The sequence below is a fragment of the Bufo gargarizans genome, chromosome 1 (assembly GCF_014858855.1).
Source record: "Bufo gargarizans isolate SCDJY-AF-19 chromosome 1, ASM1485885v1, whole genome shotgun sequence".
In the NCBI taxonomy this organism is placed as follows: Eukaryota; Metazoa; Chordata; class Amphibia; order Anura; family Bufonidae; genus Bufo; species Bufo gargarizans.
Genome location: NC_058080.1, coordinates 595,473,194 through 595,493,557, shown reverse-complemented (window position 1 = coordinate 595,493,557; position 20,364 = coordinate 595,473,194). Strand labels below are relative to the sequence as shown.

At 44.9% G+C, this 20,364-nt stretch overlaps 1 protein-coding gene across 1 annotated transcript in view; it reads left to right on the top strand.

Annotated features, from left to right (window-relative positions):
- ADAMTS19 (ADAM metallopeptidase with thrombospondin type 1 motif 19) overlaps window positions 1–20,364 on the top strand; it is a 355,301-nt gene that overhangs the window by 53,374 nt on the left and 281,563 nt on the right. The window lies entirely within an intron of this gene.

Genomic DNA, 20,364 nt, shown 5'->3' with positions numbered 1-20,364 from the left:
GTAGGCTTTAGCCAAAAAACAACCACACCATTGAGGGTTAAATGCACTTGGTCGCAGCTTGTGCTGGCGCACCACAAGACACAAAATGGCCGCCGATCACCCCAGAAAAATGTGACTGAAAAACGGTCTGGGCAGCCTAAAAACAGTGAGCAATTGAGGATCAGCAGCTCAATGATCCACAGCTGCAGATCGATCAGTTAATCAAGTCCTTTGGAGGAGTTAATCTGCCTAATCTCGCCCTACTGTCGCAGCCGCAACCTCTCCCTACGCTAATCAGAGCAGAGTGACGGGCGGCGCTATGTGACTCCAGCTTAAATAGAGGCTGGGTCACATGGTGCTCTGGCCAATCACAGCCATGCCAATAGTAGGCATGGCTGTGATGGCCTCTTGGGGCAAGTAGTATGACGCTTGTTGATTGGCTGCTTTGCAGCCTTTCAAAAAGCGCCAAGAAAGCGTCACAAAAGCGCCAAGAAAGCGACGAACACCGAACCCGAACCCGGACTTTTACGAAAATGTCCGGGTTCGGGTCCGTGTCACGGACACCCCAAAATTCGGTACGAACCCGAACTATACAGTTCGAGTTCGCTCATCCCTAGTTGGAATAGAAGAATTGATGAAACTACTCATTATATACCTTTTAGGTTTGGGCTAGACTCGAGCCATAGAGTTGCATTATGGCAACATTTTGGTTGCACAAACCAGGCCAGACTCTGTGGTATAGTTGAAAGGTTGCTTATAACTTTCTTTCCCATAAGGAATAGTTGACTGATTGACATGATTTTACTATGATTTACATTAGACTTTATCATGCCAGTAGCCCTGGTCTAAAAGTATCTGACTTCTGACTTCTAGCCATGCATGATCATTACCACCTACAGAAAGAAAAAAGATGTCTAAGAAATGTAAGTTAATTTGGTTGACATGTGTTTAACCCGGTCTCGGACTAGACCACAGGGGTACAGGGGAATCCCCCCACTTTGCTCAGGGGCCCCTAGTCTCCCACCTTCTGCACAAGTGGCACATAACACAGTACTTACTGCACTACATACTCAATGTACAGCACCTCAACCAGCCTGTAATGGATCTCCTGGCACCCCGACTGGGTACCTCTGTTGATGGATGCTCCTAGTGCTTCCCGAGTACTCCAAGCACTCCACTCGACACCGATACCACCACAAGAACAAGGAACAGGGAACAGCTCTTACAAGAGCTAGTAGTTATAGCCAGGGGAGTATATAGCATATAGCATTCCCCAGTGTCGATCAGTTACCCAAACACCAGCTTCAACATGATGAAGGGTAAAACAGGAACTCTTAATTGAACACACAAGCATTGACTTATATACACATTTTCCAACAAGGGTACCTGGTTGAGAACTGAGGACATAACATAGCAGCCAATCCTTTACAGTTTTACAGTTTGAACACAAAAACTATACATTCAACAAACACAATGGCATTGTCTGTGATGCACTCAATAACAGAATAAGTCCCATAAAAGAAGATGGAGGCAGCATATCCGGTAAAAAAAATCCCTTTAATGGGAGCCGCTTAAGTGAAGAAACGTGCAGCAGGTTGTGACGTTTCGGCTGATTCACAGCCTTTATCAAACACAATGTGAAATCTAAAGGATCATGCTTAAATACATTAAAACACACCCCCTCTCATAGGAGTGGCCAATAACACAATGAATAGAGTGCTGATGTCATCAAAATGAGTACACTTGTGCCCCTACATCGTGTCTAAGTGTGCACCCACAGTGAGTATAAGATCCACTGCCCCACATACCTCCATGGTGCACATGTTCCTAGGTGTCCTCTAGCAACCCGCACTCATGTCCGGGGAGGAGGGGTCACGTCATTGCATGATCAATGCTGGGTCACCTGATCGCAAGCGTCTCCGCCCATGCGATCATCATGTCATCCCAGACCTCCCCCAGCGCGCGCGCCGTTGCCAGGGACGCCTGTGATGCCTGTGAATCGATCCGCCCACCTCCCCACGGTGTGGGCGATCAGCTCACAACCGCACGTCCTCGACAGCAGGAACCTTAACCCAGCGGTGCGGCATCCACAGCCCACTGCCAAGACAGCCGTGGATCACCTTATCTCGGCACACCTGGGGACCGTCCGGGGGTGTGTGGGCAGAATCTCCCAACCTCCATGTCACCAGCCAAAACCCGGCCCAGGTGACGTCATGGCTCCGCCTCCTCGTCATCCAGCCGGCCCTGTGTTGCCAAGGACGCACACGGTATCCAACACCGCCCGCCTCAATGACTGCAGCTATGGGTCCCCACACTCACAACAGGGGTGCAGGCAGGAACAAATCACATATAGCATCCGTGCACCATGATGTGATGTGGGTTGGAAACATACGTGCATGTGAATTAATACCAAAACAAGATTCAATTAAAAACACTGTACAGATAGTCAATTCAGATCAAAGGTCACTCGGATCAATTAGTCACATAGAAATCTACGTTAATTCCAAAGGGCTGGAGTGCTCTCATCTCAAAGATCCATTTAAGCTCTTTTTTGCGTAGAATCCGTTCCTTGTCCCCCCCGCGCCTCAAGGGGCCAACCGAATCAATGATTCTAAATCTGAGTTGGTTGACCAGAGTGTCCACGTTCCAGGAAGTCACATTGTGTTTGATAAAGGCTGTGAATCAGCCGAAACGTCACGACCTGCTGCACGTTTGTTCACTTAAACGGCTCCCATTAAAGGGATTTTTTTTACTGAATATGCTGCCTCCATCTTCTTTTATGGGACTTGTTACTTAGGAGCCCTGATGAACCTTGGACTGCCAGGTAGGCTGTTGCATTCTGGATGACCTCGAGATCTGGTGAGTGCGACTCTACAACTATTTTTCCTCAATAACAGAATAGGCATTGTCTTTGACGCAATCAACAAAATACAATTACCAAAACACAATGGGCTCGGCCTGTGATACAATTACCAAACATAATGGGCTAACTTAATCACTCACAGGCAGAAAACATACATTTTTCCCCAAAACACAGAAAACACCTCAAAACCCCACATATCCCCATAATTTATACATCCATGGATAGCTCTGATCTGGGTGAACAACATATCCAAAAATCACCCAGACCCACAAGCAGGGGTTCCCGAATTCCATGGAAGTCACATTTGGCCGACCGCAAGCATGGCTTTCCTGCCCAAAACAGTTCCACAGATTTAGGCTGTGCGGCTGGTCTGTCTTCTCCTTCAAAGTTAGTATATGGGCCATAATCCTGAGGCAAGGTTATTTTCACCACACAGCCTATGTTCATATAAAAACTTGTTAGATTATTTATTATATTTGAATGTATCCATATGATTGGCCCCCAAAATACATTTTACTGGTAGGCCCTAGGTATCCCAGTTTGACACTGGTTTAACCCCTTAGTGACCAGCCTGTTTTGGGCCTTAATGACTAAATGTTTTTACAGTCATACTAAATATACACTCACCTAAAGAATTATTAGGAACATCTGTTCTATTTCCCATTAATGCGATTATCTAGTCAACCAATCACATGGCGGTTGCTTCAATGCATGTAGGGTTGTGGTCCTGGTCAAGACAATCTCCTGAACTCCAAACTGAATGTCAGAATGGGAAAGAAAGGTGGGCTACAACAGCAGAAGACCCCACCGGGTACCACTCATCTCCACTACAAATAGGAAAAAGAGGCTACAATTTGCACGAGCTCACCAAAATTAGACTGTTGAAGACTGGAAAAATGTTGCCTGGTCTGATGAGTCTCGAGTTCTGTTGAGACATTCAAATGGTAGAGTCCGAATTTGGCGTAAACAGAATGAGAACATGTATCCATCCTGCCTTGTTACCACTGTGCAGGCTGGTGGTGGTGGTGTAACGGTGTGGGGGATGTTTTCTGGGCACACTTTAGGCCCCTTAGTGCCAATTGGCCATCGTTTAAATGCCACGGGCTACCTGAGCATTGTTTCTGACCATGTCCATCCCACCATGTACCCATCCTCTGATGGCTACTTCCAGCAGGATAATGCACCATGTCACAAAGCTCGAATCATTTCAAATTGGTTTTTTGAACATGACAATGAGTTCACTGTACTAAAATGGCCCCCACAGTCACCAGATCTCAACCCAATAGAGCATCTTTGGGATGTGGTGGAACGGGAACTTCGTGCCCTGGATGTGCATCCCTCAAATCTCCATTAACTGCAAGATGCTATCCTATCAATATGGGCCAACATTTCTAAAGAATGCTATCAGCACCTTGTTGAATCAATGCCACGTAGAATTAAGGCAGTTCTGAAGGCAAAAGGGGGTCCAACACTGTATTAGTATGGTGTTCCTAATAATTCTTTAGGTGAGTGTATATAGTTTTTTACATTTTACTACACAATAATTTACACAATAAAACCCTTTTTTTTTAAAGAACATGTTTTTACATCAACACATTCCAAGAAACATAACTTTTTTTTTATTTTTCATTCTATTGAGCTCTTTTTTTAAACCATTTAAAAGTCTCACAAGGAGACTTTAATAGGCGAGTTTTTGATTGGTTCTTTCTCTTGTACTGCTTATTCAGTACAATAGAATTACACTGTCAGTGCTATACTTACAGTCCAGAGAGGCACAGCCTGCTAAGATACACCATAGGTGGTGCTGGGGCCTGCCTTCAGTAGGCTTCAGACTGCTGTGCTGAGATGTGAATCCACTCCCTCAGATGCCATGGTTGCTATTGAACATGTCCGCATCCGTAAGTCCATTCCATGGCACCACACAAAAAAATACAACCTCTCCCATTCTTGTTCATTTTACTGACAAGGATAGGACAGTTCTATAGAGGGCAGGATGTTTTGTTCTGCAAAATATATAGAGGCCCTTCTTTTTCTGAAATTTATGTGCCCTCTAGGGCTAGACATTATGATATTTTCAGTGCCTAACCCCCAGAAGGAGTTGCCCAAAGAGCTGAGCCTCTACGTTTAATGGCAATGCCCTGTTCCTCCTCGAGGTCTATTTGCATATATAAAAACATCATTTTTCTCAGCAATGTGGGCACATATGAACATGGTACCAACACAGGTGCCTTCAGCTGCCAAGCGCACATGCAACAGGTCAGACAGTTTTATAGGTACAAATCTGCTGACAGATGCCCTTTAAATCCACAGTAGGTCGAAGAGTATAGTCTTATAGGCTGTTGTAAATACTTGAACAGTCCCTCTAGCAATGTATTACTAATTTGCAGACTTTTTTGAATAGAGCTAAGTGGTGAGGATTAAATATAAACCAACGTGAGTAATAACATTCTGACTAGTGATAAAGCTAGACGTGTTTCGGGTGCCTGTCCACACCTTTAGTACCTAACACAGTCCTGTATAAAAATGTAAAAATTCATGTAATTCTGACTTGATATACGGGAACAGTGTAGCACAAGATTGTCCCTGCACTGGTGTCCCTGTCCGAATGTTACACAGTATAGGGTACACCGTCCCTTCCACTAACAGTGTACACTTCTCACTGTGCAGCCAATCACTGGTCTCAGCAGTATAGGCAAAGTTGCTGCGGCCAGTGATTGGCTGCAGTGTGAATGCAGCCAGTAAAAAATATAATGTCTGGGAGGACCAGAGTGCAGCAAAGAAAAAGAACCAGCAGAAGAGAAAAGGGGTAATTATCTATTCTTTTGTTTTTATATATTTTTTTTAGACATGTATAGGACATGCCAGAGGTTTGTTTTTTTTTTAAGTTGGGGAAAAAGTCAATAGTGATAATGCACTACAAGCATAACTTTTTTTGTTAGTACCATGTTTCTTCTCTTTTAGTGGTTTTTTGGGGTGTCCATGAATTTTTTTTCAAAACACAACTCTAGGAGGGGTGCTATTCAAAAAAATGCTTGTAAAATATGCATGAAATTACTTTTTACAAGCCAAAACAAAAGTCCATACAAAAGCTACGTGTGATGGTAGCCTTATAACAGCTTCTTTTAATATCTAGGGTGGAAAATGAAACAACTCCATTGAAATAAACAATGATAAGAAAAGATAACAGAACCACTATAATTATCCGGAGTGGTTGTTTGTGTGAATGTAAAAAATGCACCTCAAAAAGCAATAACAAACTGTGGTCAGGCCACAAATTGCAGGTTTCTGTGAAGTTTTTTATATTTTTACCATTCAAGGGGAAAACACTTTTATAAATCTGTCCACTGTCTTTTAGCAACCGTAAAATGTGCAAAAAATGTCAGTGTAAAGCAGGAAGGTACTGTATAGTGGAGAGAACAGATGATCCTACTGAATTCACGGAAGGGAACTCTGGTCATCACACCTTCAGTGATGCATATTCAATATTTCCTGCTAGCAAAAAGAATTGCAAAGGTTTAGAGCCCCCTCCAGATGTGGCCCGTACATACCATATGAAGATTTTCAGATGTTCTTTCTCGTGATTCCTGACATCTTAAAGTGATCAGGATATGATGGAAAATTTTCATAAAGGCATACCACCATAATCTTTTTTTTAATGCCCATCTAATTCTTACAGATAATACTTTATAAGCTGCTGCATGTACACAAAATATTTCTCATATAATATGTATGTCTGCTTGTATTGTAGTTATTTTTAGAACAGCTGGAGACACACACACCATTTACAGTCTACTGATATATACACTAATAAATATATCTAAAATAAACTATTAACAATTCTATTTTTCAAAGCATTGTTTCTTAGCATTGGCTAAAACCTTTGCACAGTACAGTATACATAACAGTTAAAACCACAGCCCCCCACCCCTTAACACTGACCCCCCCACAGTGCCCCGCCTCCTTCACAGCAGCCCGCCCCTTTAGCAGAAAGTTCCACAGCACCCCGCTCCCTTAACAGTGACCTCCACAGTACCCTGCTCCCTTAACAGTGACCTCACAGTACCCCGCCCCCATAATAGTGGCCTCCACAGTCCCCTGCACCCTCAACAGGGACCGCCACAGTGCCTGCCCCTTTGACAGTGTCCTCCACAGCGGCCCACCCTTTATTTGTGCACTCCATAGCACCCCGTCTCGCTAACAGTGATTTCCATAATAACCTGACCCCTTAACAGTGACTTCCACAGAGCTCTGTTCCCTTAACAGTGACCTCTACAGCACCCTGCCCCTTAACACTAACCTCCATAGCAGACCTTCCCCTTAATTGTGACCTCCCCCGTTCCTGCCCCCTTAACAGAGACCTCCACACTGCTCACCCCTTTAAGAGTGACTGCCACAGTACCACGCTCCCTTAACAGTGACCTCCACAGTACCCCGCTGCCATAAAAGTGACCCCCGCAGCAGCTGCCCCTTTAATAGTGACCTCCACAGTCCCCTGCCCCTTAACAGGACCCTCCACAGTGTCCCACCTGCCCCCCTAACAATGACCTCCACAGCATGGAATTATTGTCTTTAATTAACAATATATAAAACCCCACAGAATTTATATACACTTAAAACATTCTAGCCTAATATGGAATATAGCAGTGCTAAGTTGAAATCGCAATTCGATTAATTCAAGTTATAATAATCAAATAGCGATTTCAACTTGGACCTGGTTTACTATGGTTGGCTTGGTAGAATTAGCGAATATGACAAATGTATTTGTCATATTCCACAAAACGAAGATAACAAAGTATTCTCCATCTTCGTTTTATCTACCTATTCATCAACTTTGCTAATTCTAGCAATCATATAGGAAAGTTTACTATAGAGACAGCTAAGTTTAATTCGCTATGCGATTATATCACTTAGCTTTTTTTTTAAATCAATAGAATATTTATAATACCTGATAATTATTATAATTATTCTATTTATAAAAAAAAGCAAAGTAATATAATCGCATAGCGAATTAAACTTAGCTGTCTCTATAGTAAACTTTCCTATATGATTGCTAGAATTAGCAAAGTTGATGAATAGGTAGATAAAACGAAGATGGAGAATACTTTGTTATCTTCGTTTTGTGGAATATGACAAATACATTTGTCATATTCGCTAATTCTACCAAGCCAACCATAGTAAACCAGGTCCAAGTTGAAATCGCTATTTGATTATTATAACTTGAATTAATCGAATTGCGATTTCAACTTAGCACTGCTATATTCCATATTAGGCTAGAATTAACGAATATGGAATATAGCAGTGTTAAGATTGAAATCGCAATTCGATTATTATAACTTGAATTAATCGAATTGCGATTTCAACGTAATTCTCAAATCCAACAGTACAATCTAGTATATGGAGACGTTCCCATGGTGATGGGGACGCTCCATGAGCACGGAAGTCTGCAGAAGCGGCAACGGGCACTGACTGGAGCAGCCAGGAATAAAAAAAAAAAATGAATATTCGAAATATCGAATTTATAGCACTATATTCGAAATATTCGCGAATTAGCGAAGTGCCGATATTTGCAAAAAAAATTGATATTCGAATATTCGCGCTCAACACTAATGTCAAATACATATCTTTAAAAGAACTAAAAATATAAAATTTTATTAAAAACATGGCTAACAAAATCCCCCCTCCTGAATAAACCCCAAATTACAATAGGTTGCATTCGATAACACGTGGTCGTCACAGGTGTTGAATTTCTCTGAGGCCCCAACAATTAGGCATTCACCGTACAGAAAAGATCAAGTGATTATGTGGCCGGAGGTATATTAGACGTTCAATGAATATCAATTTTAATGCAGGCCAGTGGACTACAGGCCCCAAAAATTATTCATACACCGTACAAAAAAGAACAATTAATAATGTGGCTGGAGGTACATTAGGCGTTCACCGTATAACAATTTTACTGTTGGCCATTTAGATTACAGGCCCCAAAAATTATGCATTCACCGTACATAAATGATCAAGTGATTATATGGCCGGAGGTATATTAGACGGTCAATGGATATCAATTTACTGCAGGCCAGAGCACTACAGGCCCCAAAAATTACTCATTCACCGGGCAGAAAACATCAAGTGATTATGTGGCTGGAGGTATATTAGACGGTCATTGGATATCAATTTTACTGCAGGCCAGTACAATTACATGTCAAATACATATGTTTAAAAGAACAAAAAAAGATAAAATTGGATTAAAAACATGGCTAACCAAATCCCCCCTCTTGAAAAAAAAACAAATGATAATAGTTGAAATTCGATAACACGTGGTCGTCACAGGTGTTGAAATTCTCAGAGGTCCCAAACAATAGGCATTCACCGGACAGAAAAGGCCTTTTATGCTGCTGTATTTACATAGGACAGGGACCATTATTTGTTCTGGGCTGTGGCAGATATGTGTGGGCTGGCATGAGGAAATTCAATTACACGTGGTCTTCACAGGTGTTGAATTCCTCCGAGATCCATGCCTCATTCATTTTTAGAAATGTGAGGTAGTCCACACTGTCATGAGCTAGGCAAGTGCGCTTATCGGTCAAGATATCCCCTGCTGCGCTGAACATCCTTTCAGACAGGACACTCGACGAGGGGCAAGCCAAGAGTTCCATGGCAAATTGTGCCAGCTCTGGCCACAGGTCAAGCCTGCACACCCAGTAGTCCATGGGTTCCTCGCTTCTCAGAGCGTCCACATCGGCCGTTAACCCAATGTAGTCGGACACCTTTCGGTCTAGGCGTTCCTTGAGGCTGCATCTGGAGGACGGCTCTCGATGGGTTGCTTGCAAGAATGATTTCATATCCGAAGTGACCAACACATCTTCAAACCGCCCTCTTTTTGCATGCGCTGTAGGATTGGTACCCACAAATGTTTCTCTGTGGGTGGAAATTCCTCAACAGTACCCAGCGCCCTCAACAGTAGAATGCAGGATCTCTCGCAGCAGGGCCTGGAAATGCTGCATTCTGACAGCCCTCTGTGATGCTGGTAACATGTCAGCCATTTTGTGCTTGTACCAGGGGTCTAAGTACGTTGCTACCCAGTACTGGTCCTTGCCCTTTATGCTTTTTATACGGGGGTCCCTCTTCAAACACTGGAGCATGAAGGCCCCCGTTTGCACTAAATTGGAAGCGGTGGAGCGGCCTGGCTCCTGCTCATCGCCCAGGAGAATGTCGTCATCTGTCTCCTCCATCCACGGACAATACCAGGGATTCCAGAAAAGTTTAAAGCCTGCTCTTGCTGCTCCATCCTCCTCCCCCCAGGAACCATCCTCCTCTGACTCATCTTCAGACTCCTGCTGACTTGTCGCAGATGGAGTAGCCCCCCCCGGGTATTCATTCAGCACTGCAACTTCCTCATCTTCCAGCTCCTGGACGGCTTGATCAAGGACACAACGCAATGCATGCTCCAGAAAGAAGGCGTAAGGTACAATGTCACTGATGGGGCCCTGGCTGCGACTGACCAGTTTGGTGAGCTCATCAAGTGGCCCCGCATCTCATCAAGCGTCGGGCATGAGTAGCCACCGGCGCGGTGAACAAAAATCAAGCTCCCCAGAACTTGTCCTGCCGCACAGTTTGTACAGTTAGTCGTTAACGGCACGTTTCTGCTTGAGCACCCTGTCAAGCAAATACAAGATGGAGTTCCCACGCATCGGGCAGTCACAAATCAGACATCTGATGGGCAAGTAGTGTCGCCACTGAACGTCAGCAAGGCGAGCGATGGCCGTGCAAGATCTTCTAAAATGGGCAGTGTTTGCTAGACCGATACTGTGTGCGAGAGATACATTCACTTGCCGCTGAACATGGCCATATAGCTCTCTTCCATTGTGGTGTGCCAATGGCAGAAAATTTTCTATCAAATGTCACCAGGGGCAACAAGTTCTGAGAACAGCCCGATGAAGGCTCCCGGCGGCTGTTCTCGTAAATTCCTGCTCCCGGTGACCGCATTTGATTGAAGACCGGCTCCCGTCACAGGCACATGTAAGGGCTTACCTGTGCATCGCCGGACGGGTGAGTCAAGATGGCAGCCCGCATGTGTTCGATGGCGAACACTGCGAACTTACCATTACTGGTTCCGACAAGCCTGCGGACAGTCTTTGGGCAAGAGGGTTATCCAGCGTCATCAACTTTTTATGTTTGAACATTTGTGTTACGGAAGCCTGCCTTTTGCCAGATGAATGCGACGACAGCACGGTGGAGTGCAGGATAATTCGGAGGAGAGAGGAGATGCAGAAGGAGAAGAAGCAGGACATGGAGCACCGAGAGTGTGTCTTTGTGGGTTTTGACGGTGTTGCTCCCACTGGGCTCGATGATGGGAGGCCAGGTGCCTTCTTAAGGCAGTCTTCCCTAGGTGAGTGTTGGGCTTACTGCGACTAATTCCCCTCCTCTTCCTCTCTTGTGGGCACCCACGTGACGTCCATCGACACATCATCGTCACCTTCACCACCACTGACATTAGAGATCTCGGAGTAGGCAGCAACAGCGGAGAGCACTCTCCTTGGGCTGATCTGGGTATTGTCGTCAAACCGCTAGGTGGCGGCCGTTGCGGCCTCCTCTTCCTCATCCAAAGCCAAGAATGGCTGCGTATAGGTAAGGTCTGGAAATTGATGGGAAACTAATTCCTCTGACTCAAGTGGAGGGGCTATGGTGGTGGTATATTTGGGGGTGCACGCAGCAGAGAGTGAGGAGGGTGCAGATACAGATGATGAGGAGGGAGCAGAAGCGGAAGGCTGAGTGAGCCACTCAACCAACTCTGGTTCGTCCTTTGATGTAATCGCGCGCAGTATATTATAGGTATATCACACCCCTGCCTCAATCATTTTTTTGGGGAGGCAACTGGTATATGACACCAGTTGCAATTAGTTGTTCCAATAGCATTTGCGCCTCTGTATAGCTGCCGTATCTCAGCAGAACCACACACAAATGCTGCACATGCATTATATATAAATTATATTATAACTTGAAGAAAGTAGGACTGCACTCCAGAATAAAAGTGAAGTATGTGAACTTTTATTCACCCATAATATGGCAACCTTGCGATGTTTCGGCTCACAAGAGCCTTCTTCCAGCATAGAATGAAAATTATATTATAGGTATATCACACCAATAATATATGTAGCCACACAGTTTATTAATCACACAATAAAGTAATACAATGTATCTCAATTCTAAGAACAATAATAATACACCCACATTAGTATCACATAGTAGCATAAAAAATCCGGATGAAATATCTGCAGTAGTATTCTCTAAAAACTGAAGTAAAAACTGTAAAAATAAAATAAAATAAAATGTTCTGGGCACCGACAATAATCCCCTAGGGGTTCGGCAAGTCTCCTGTTCTATTATGTCTCCATCAATGCATATGAATTACAGAGGGACGGACCATAGAGAATGAGCCCCACTAGTAGGGTTCCTTATTCAGTGGAGTCACAGGAACAACACAGTTATTAGATACAGTGGTTGGTAAGTGCGGCGTCCCGCTGTACTCACTGTTCCGCTGTGCTGGATTAACTCTTCAGAAATTTCCACTTTGATTGGTATGCTTGTTGGTCCTGTTCGGACCTTTACCGCACTAGTCCCTTTCCCCTTTCTCACTCTTGTATGTGAGAAAGGGGAAAGGGACTAGTGCGGTAAAGGTCCGAACAGGACCAACAAGCATACCAATCAAAGTGGAAATTTCTGAAGAGTTAATCCAGCACAGCGGAACAGTGAGTACAGCGGGACGCCGCACTTACCAACCACTGTATCTAATAACTGTGTTGTTCCTGTGACTCCACTGAATAAGGAACCCTACTAGTGGGGCTCATTCTCTATGGTCCGTCCCTCTGTAATTCATATGCATTGATGGAGACATAATAGAACAGGAGGACTTCATTGCTGAACCCCTAGGGGATTATTGTCGGTGCCCAGAACATTTTATTTTATTTTTACAGTTTTTGCTTCAATTTTTTGAGAATACTACTGCAGATATTTCACCTGGATTTTTTATGCTACTATGTGATAATAATGTGGGTGTATTATTATTGTTCTTAGAATTGAGATACATTGTATTACTTTATTGTGTGATTAATAAACTGTGTGGCTACATATATTGGGAGAGTGCCCAGTATTTCTTATATCAATTCAACTTTTACTAGAGGAAGGGTGAGACCTCTGTACTGAGAGCACCTCCACTGTTGTCTGCATCAATCCTGTGCATCTCCTTTTCTATATTTATATCACACCCCTGCCTCAATAATTTTTTGGGGGGGCAACTGGTATATCACAACAGTTGAAATTAGTTGTTCCAATAGCGTTTGTCCCTCTGTATAGCCATGGTATCTCAGCAGAGCTGCACACAAATGCTGCACAATACAAATGCACTATATAGAAAATATATTATAGATATATCACACCCCTGCCTCAATCAGTTTTTGGGGGGGCAACTGGTACATCACACCAGTTGAAATTAGTTGTTCCAATAGCGTTTGTCCCTCTGTATAGCTGCGGTATTGCAGCAGAACCGCACACAACTGCTGCAAAATACAAATGCACTATAATATACTTTCTATGCTAGAAAGTATATTATAAGTATATCACACCCCTCATTGTCACACCTATCAATAGCAGACCTATACCAGTCCTTAAAAGGACTTTTGTGGCCCTATTAGCTAGTGTTTGGTGTCTCCAAAAGTCTGTCCCTGCTCCACATAGCAACCGCTCTCTACAATGGCAAAAGACTGAATGTAAAATGTCGGCCAGAATGGGTTTATTTATAGGGTAGAGGGTGTGTCCATGTGCTGAAACGTCTCAATTGGCTGTCCTGTCCCACCTGATGGATCTGTCATGGGCCAAAGTTCAGCACAATGCAAAAGAATATGGTGCCGGTGGACATCGCCATATGTTTGCCTGTTCGGAGAACCGCGAACAAGCAAAGTTCTCTGCGAAATGAATGCCAGCAAACCTATTGTCAGGATAGGCTGTCAGTATTTTATCAGCGGAAGTCCGACACCAGTCACCTAGGCTGATCAGTTGTTTGAGGAGGCTGCGGCACTTCAATGAGCACCTCGGACTCCTCACAGTTTACCAAGCACAGCGCCGTCCATTTGATAGCAGTTGTGCTTGGTGTCATAGCTCAGCCCCATTGACTTGACTGGGACCGAACTGTGTCTAGGCTATGTGATGATGACTGTAACATCACTGGACTAGGAGGAGACTGCAGCACTCAATGGAGCACTACAGTCTTTCCAAAAAGCTGTTACGCGGGTGTGCCTGGAGTCATACCTCCACCAAACAGGCATTGATGGCCTAGCCTGAAAATAGACCATCAATATGAAGATCTAGGAAAGCCTGTTGAATTGGCAGAGAGCAGCCCATCACTAGAGGCTCATCCAATATAGAGAGACATAAAAGTGATTACACAGAGCCATAGAGACCTACTGTTGTGAGCCAAGGCATGCCTCAAATCTTGGCAGGTTTGGACTGGCTCATCATACTCACACTCATTTTTGGACACCTCACTGAAACATTATCTCTGATGAACTTATTTTGATCGAATTGTAACTTCCATAATGTAGCTATCTTAGTGGCATTTACCTTCACGTTAAAATGTTTGATGTGGGTCAAATTTCATCCTCTGTAAAAGATAACTCTTAGTACCAACTAGTGTTGAGCGAGCATGCTCGGCCGAACAACAGTTCGACTAGAGCATCTCGATATTAGGAACATCGCGGTATTCAGCCGAATACCGCGTGTGATTTAGCAAACTGCTGAAGTCTCCTCCTCGCACGTTTGTTGGCTGCTATGCAGCCAAATAGACATTCAGGTATGTACTGCCACTCACTGTAATGCCATAGCCATGTTGGTTATTGGCATTACAGTGATTGGCTTTAAAGCACCCGATGACACGTGGTTCGCCTCAGTCTTATTCAGGGAGAAGGGACAGATAGTGTAGTGAATTGAATTTTTTATTTTATTTTGTTAGGGCTCTTTCACACTTGCGTTCTTCTGTTCCGGCATAGAGTTCAGTCGTCGGGGCTCTATGCCGTAAGAATCCTGATCAGGATTATCCCCATGCATTCTGAATGGAGAGAAATCCGTTCAGGATGCATCAGGATGTCTTCAGTTCCGGATGGAAAGTTTTTTGGCCGGCCAAAAATCCAGAACACTTGCCGCAAGGCCGGATCCGGAATTAATGCCCATTGAAAGGCATTAATCCGGATCCGGCCTTAAGCTAAACGTCGTTTTGGCGCATTACTGGATCCGACGTTTAGCTTTTTCTGAATGGTTACCATGGCTGCCAGGACGCTAAAGTCCTGTTTGCCATGGTAAAGTGTAGTGGGGAGCGGGGGAGCAGTATACTTACCGTCTGTGTGGCTCCCGGGGCGATCCAGAGAGAAGTCAGGGCGCCCCATGCGCATGGATGACGTGATCGCATGGACACGTCATCCATGCGCATGGGGCGCTCTGACGTCATTCTGGAGCGCCCCGGGAGCCGCACGGACGGTAATTATACTGCTCCCCCGCTCCCCACTACTACTATGGCAACCAGGACTTTAATAGCGTCCTGGCTGCCATAGTAACACTGAACGCATTTTGAAGACTGATCCGTCTTCAAATGCTTTCAGTTCACTTGCGTTTTTCCGGATCCAGCGTGTAATTCCGGCAAATGGAGTACACGACGGATCCGGACAACGCAAGTGTGTTAGAGACCCAAAAGTCATTTTAAGGACTATTGTTGTATCTGGCAGCAATATATATTATTAGCGCAACCTGCGCTAAATTGTGTGCAATTGTTAGAGACCTAAAAGACCTTTTAAGAACTATTGTTGTATTTGTCAGCAATATATATTTTTAGTGCAACTTGCGCTAAATAGCTTGCAATTGTTTGGCCGCTGCAGACAACGACATTGTCTGCACTTCATCTCCTGTGTAATGTGTGCGCAGCCTAAAAATATCTGTGACATCCAGTGTACTTTTTCCGTAGACAGTGTCCACTGCGGACAGTTATATTACCTGCACTACATCTCCTATATAAAGTTTTTGCGCATCCTAAAAATATCTGTGACATCCAGTGTACTTTTTCCTTAGACGCTGCGGACAGTGACATTACCTGCGCTACATCTCCTGTACAACGTTTGCGCATCCTAAAAATATCTCACATCCAGTGTACTTTTTCCGTAGACGCTGCGGACAGCGACATTATATGTGCTACATCTCCTGTTTAATGTGTGCGCATACAAAAAATATCTGTGATATCCAGTGTACTTTTTCCGTAGACGCTGTTGACAGCAGCGCCATTACCTGTGGTACCTCTCCTGTATAATGTTTCCGCATCCCAAATACCGCATCTGTGACATTGACTGTAATTTTTTCTTAGCCTCTGGTGACAGCAGCACCATTAACTGTGGTACCTCTCCTGTATATCGTTTCCGCATCCCAAATATCAGGGACATTGACTGTAATCTTTTCTTAGCTGATGATAGCAGCAGCATCATTACGTGTGGTAACTCTACTGTATAACGTTTCCGAATCCCAAATATCTGTGACATTGACTGTAATTTTTTCTTAGCCGCTGGTGACAGCAGCACCATTACCTGTGGTACCTTTTCTGTCTAACGTTTCCGTATCCCAAATATCAGTGACATTAAGTGTAATTTATTTACGCATACACTTAAAAAAACTGCGCTGCTGTACGTGTGACATACTTGCAAACATATATACCATTTAATATGATGAGGGCGAGCACTAAAGGACGGGTAAGTGGCCGCGCTGCTGATGGAGCACGCAGAGGCCATGGCCCTGTGCGCGGTGAAACTGTGCCTTCTGGCAGAGTACAAGAAACACACTCATCCACGATACCTAGCTTCATGTCGCAGTTTGCAGGGCGACGCATGACACCACTCTCGAAGTCAGACCAGTGCGAGCAGGTGGTTGGTTGGATTGCAGCAGATAATGCTTCCAATCGGTTAAGCACCACCCTGTCTTCCACAAAGTCCAGCCAAGAGTCTGGTCAACAGAATCCTCACCCTGATCCTCCTTCCTCCCACCATGGAGCGTCTTTGCAAACAAGTGATCCCACACTCGGATATTCCGAGGAGCTCTTTTCATCACCATTTCTTAATTTGGGCCTCTCACCAAGCTCGCTTGAAGAGGGACATGAGAAGAACTTGTGCCCTGATTCCCAAACTCTTGAGCATCCACAGTCAAAAGAAGATGGCGGTGGGGAACGGCAATTAGTGTTTCACGAGGTGGATGATGATGATGAGACACAGTTGCCAATAAGTCAACCACAATTAGTGTCTTAAGAGGTTGATGATGAGGATGAGACAGTTGTCAATAAGTGAGGTTCTTGTTAGGTCAACAAGTCAGGAGGATGACCAGAGTGAGGAAGTGGAAGAGGAGGTGGTGGACGGGATGATGAAATCACTGACCCAACCTGGGAAGGTGGCAAGCCGAGCGAGGACAGCAGTACAGCAGGGGGTGGATCCGCAGCGCTGCAACAGGCTGGAAGAGGCAGTCGGGTGGCAAAAGGGAGAAGGTGGGCCACATCAAACAGGCCCTCAACTGTTCTTCAGAGCACCCCCTTTTGGAAATCTCCCTTGCCAATGGGTGGGTGTTCCGCAGTCTGGCGCTTTTTTGATGAAAGTGAAGACGATAAAAGAATTGTCATTTACATCCTGTGCCATACCAAAATGAGCAGGGGGTGAACACTAGCAACCTCACCACCACCAGCATGATCCTTTACATCAAAGCACCCTAATAGGTTGGCTGAACGCCTGGGTCCACAATCAGTGTCTGCAAGTCACCCCACTGCCTCCTCTTCCCCTGTGTTACGTGCTGGCCAATCCCCTGTCCAAGACGCAGGCCCTGCACCTGGACTTTCGCAAGCACCATCAGCTAGCACATTCACTTCTGTGTCCCAGCGCAGCGTACACATGTCCATACCCCAGGCCTTTGAACGAAAGCGCAAATACCCAGCCACCCACCCACAGACCATAGCACTAAATTTGCACCTTTCCAAATTGATGGCCCTGGAAATGTTGCCATTTAGGCTTGTGGACACAGAGGCTTTCCGCAACCTTCTGGTGGCAGCCGTCCCTCATTACTCAGTCCCCAGCCGCCACTATTTTGCCCTGTATGCAGTCCCCGCCTTACACCAGCATATGCCCTGTGACATCACCCATGCGCTGACCATTGCAGTTACTGGGAAGGTCCACTTAACGACTGACACATGTACAAGTGCTTGTGGCAGGGACGCTACATTTCCCTGGCACAATGGGTGAACGCTGTGGAGGCCAGGAGCGAGTCATACCCTGGGATGGCACAGGTGCTACCGACACCAAGGATTCCGGGCCCTACTTCCAACAGGAAACACTCTCCAAGGCCCGGGACAGTTTCATGACACGCTGCCAGCACCCTCACCCTAGTGTCACAAGAAGGGAGAAATTTGGGAAAATGGTGAAGGAGTACATAGCAGACCGTGTCTGCGTCCTCAATGATACCTCTGTGCCTTACAACTATTGGGTGTCCGAGCTGGACACGTGGCACAAACTGGCGCTCTACGCCTTGGAGGTGCTGGCCTGCCCTGCTGCCAGCATTTTGTCAGAGCAGATTTTTCTTGCTGCTGCGGGCATAATAACCGATAAGCGCATCCACCTGTCAATTGAAAATGCAGCGCAGTTGACTCTTATCAAAATTAACAAGGCCTGTATTGCCCCTGACTTCTCTATTCCACCAGAGGAAAGCGGCTGAACATAAAGGCACTTTAAGGCCCCTTTCACACGGGCGAGTATTCCGCGCGGGTGCGATGCGTGAGTTGAATGCATTGCCCCGCACTGAATCCAGACCCTTTCATTTCTATGGGGCTGTTCACATGAGTGGTGATTTTCACGCATCACTTATGCGTTGCGTGAAAATCGCAGCATGTTCTATATTCAGCGTTTTTTACGTAACGCAGGCCCCATAGAAATGAATGGGGTGGCGTGAAAATCGCAAGCATCCGCAAGCAAGTGCGGATGCGGTTCGATTTTCACGCATGGTTTCTAGGTGACAGTCTATTCACTGTATTTTTTTCCCTTATAACATGGTTATAAGGGAAAATAATAGCATTCTGAATACAGAATGCATAGTATAATAGTGCTGGAGGGGTTAAAAAACAAACAAAAAAAAAACAACAAAAAAACAAAAAAAAACCTTCTCCTCTTGATCGCGTAGTTCCCGGTCTCTTTACTTCTTTAATGATGAGCTGTGGGCTAAAGGACCTGTGGTGACATCAGATCACATGCTCCATCACCACGGTGATGGACCATGTGATTGGAGCATGTGATTTGACGTCACCACAGGTCATTTAGCCCACAGCTCATCATTAAAGAAGTAAAGAGACCGGGAACTACGCGATCAAGAGGAGAAGGTGAGTTAATTTTTATTTTATTTTTTAACCCCTCCAGCACTATTATACTATGCATTCTGTATTCAGAATGCTATTATTTTCCCTTATAACCATGTTATAAGAGAAAATAATACAATCTTCAGAACATCAATCCCAAGCCCGAACTTCTGTGAAGAAGTTCGGGTTTGGGTACCAGACATGTGCGATTTTTCTCACGCGAGTGCAAAACGCATTACAATGTTTTGCACTCGCGCGGAAAAATCGTGCATGTTCCCGCAACACACCCGCCTCTTATCCGGGCCAAAAATATGACGCCCGTGTGAAAGAGGCCTTAGTGTTGCTTTTATGGTGTATTGAATACACTGTATTCCCATGCACCCCTTCCACCACAAAAAAAGGTATATGGTTCAATCTTCCTTTTTATTGTCCTCCTCCTCCTCCATCATATCAACATGCTTATTAGGCTGCCCTCGCTCCTAATGTTTTAGAGGGTCAGCTCAGCAGCAGGCCCTCAACCATAATTTTTTTGATGGTCAGATCAGCAGCAGGCACTCACCCCTAATGTTTTAGAGAGTCAGCTCACCAGCAGCCCCTCGTCCATAATGTTTTAGATAGTCAGATCATCAGCAGGCACTCGCCCCTAATGTTTTAGAGAGTCAGCTCAGCAGCAGACCCTCACCGCTAATGTTTTTGATGGTCAGCTTAGCAGCAGACCCTCACCCTGCTCTCACCTCTAAAGTTTTTGATGGTCACCTGCAGGCCATCAGTCATAATTTTTCAAGGGTGTGTATGATGCCCTCCTTTATGTGTTATAAATAGTGTATTGGAGTGTTGGATCCTTGTATTTTTTTGGCAGCCCTTTCACTTAGTGCTTAGGCTTTATGAGTGTAAGAGTCCCACTACCTTAAGAATTGTACCACAATGTGAATGATGAATGAGAAAGAGAAAAATCCGGCTCTCTCCAAATGAAGTAAATTAACTTTATTCCAGCAAAGTAAAATCCGTACAGGTGTACATGAAACAATCTACGCGTTTCAGACCTCTGAGAAATATGGGTCCTTTCTCATGACAAACATCTGTAAATGTGGCGTACTACTTGGACAACATTGTTCCCAGC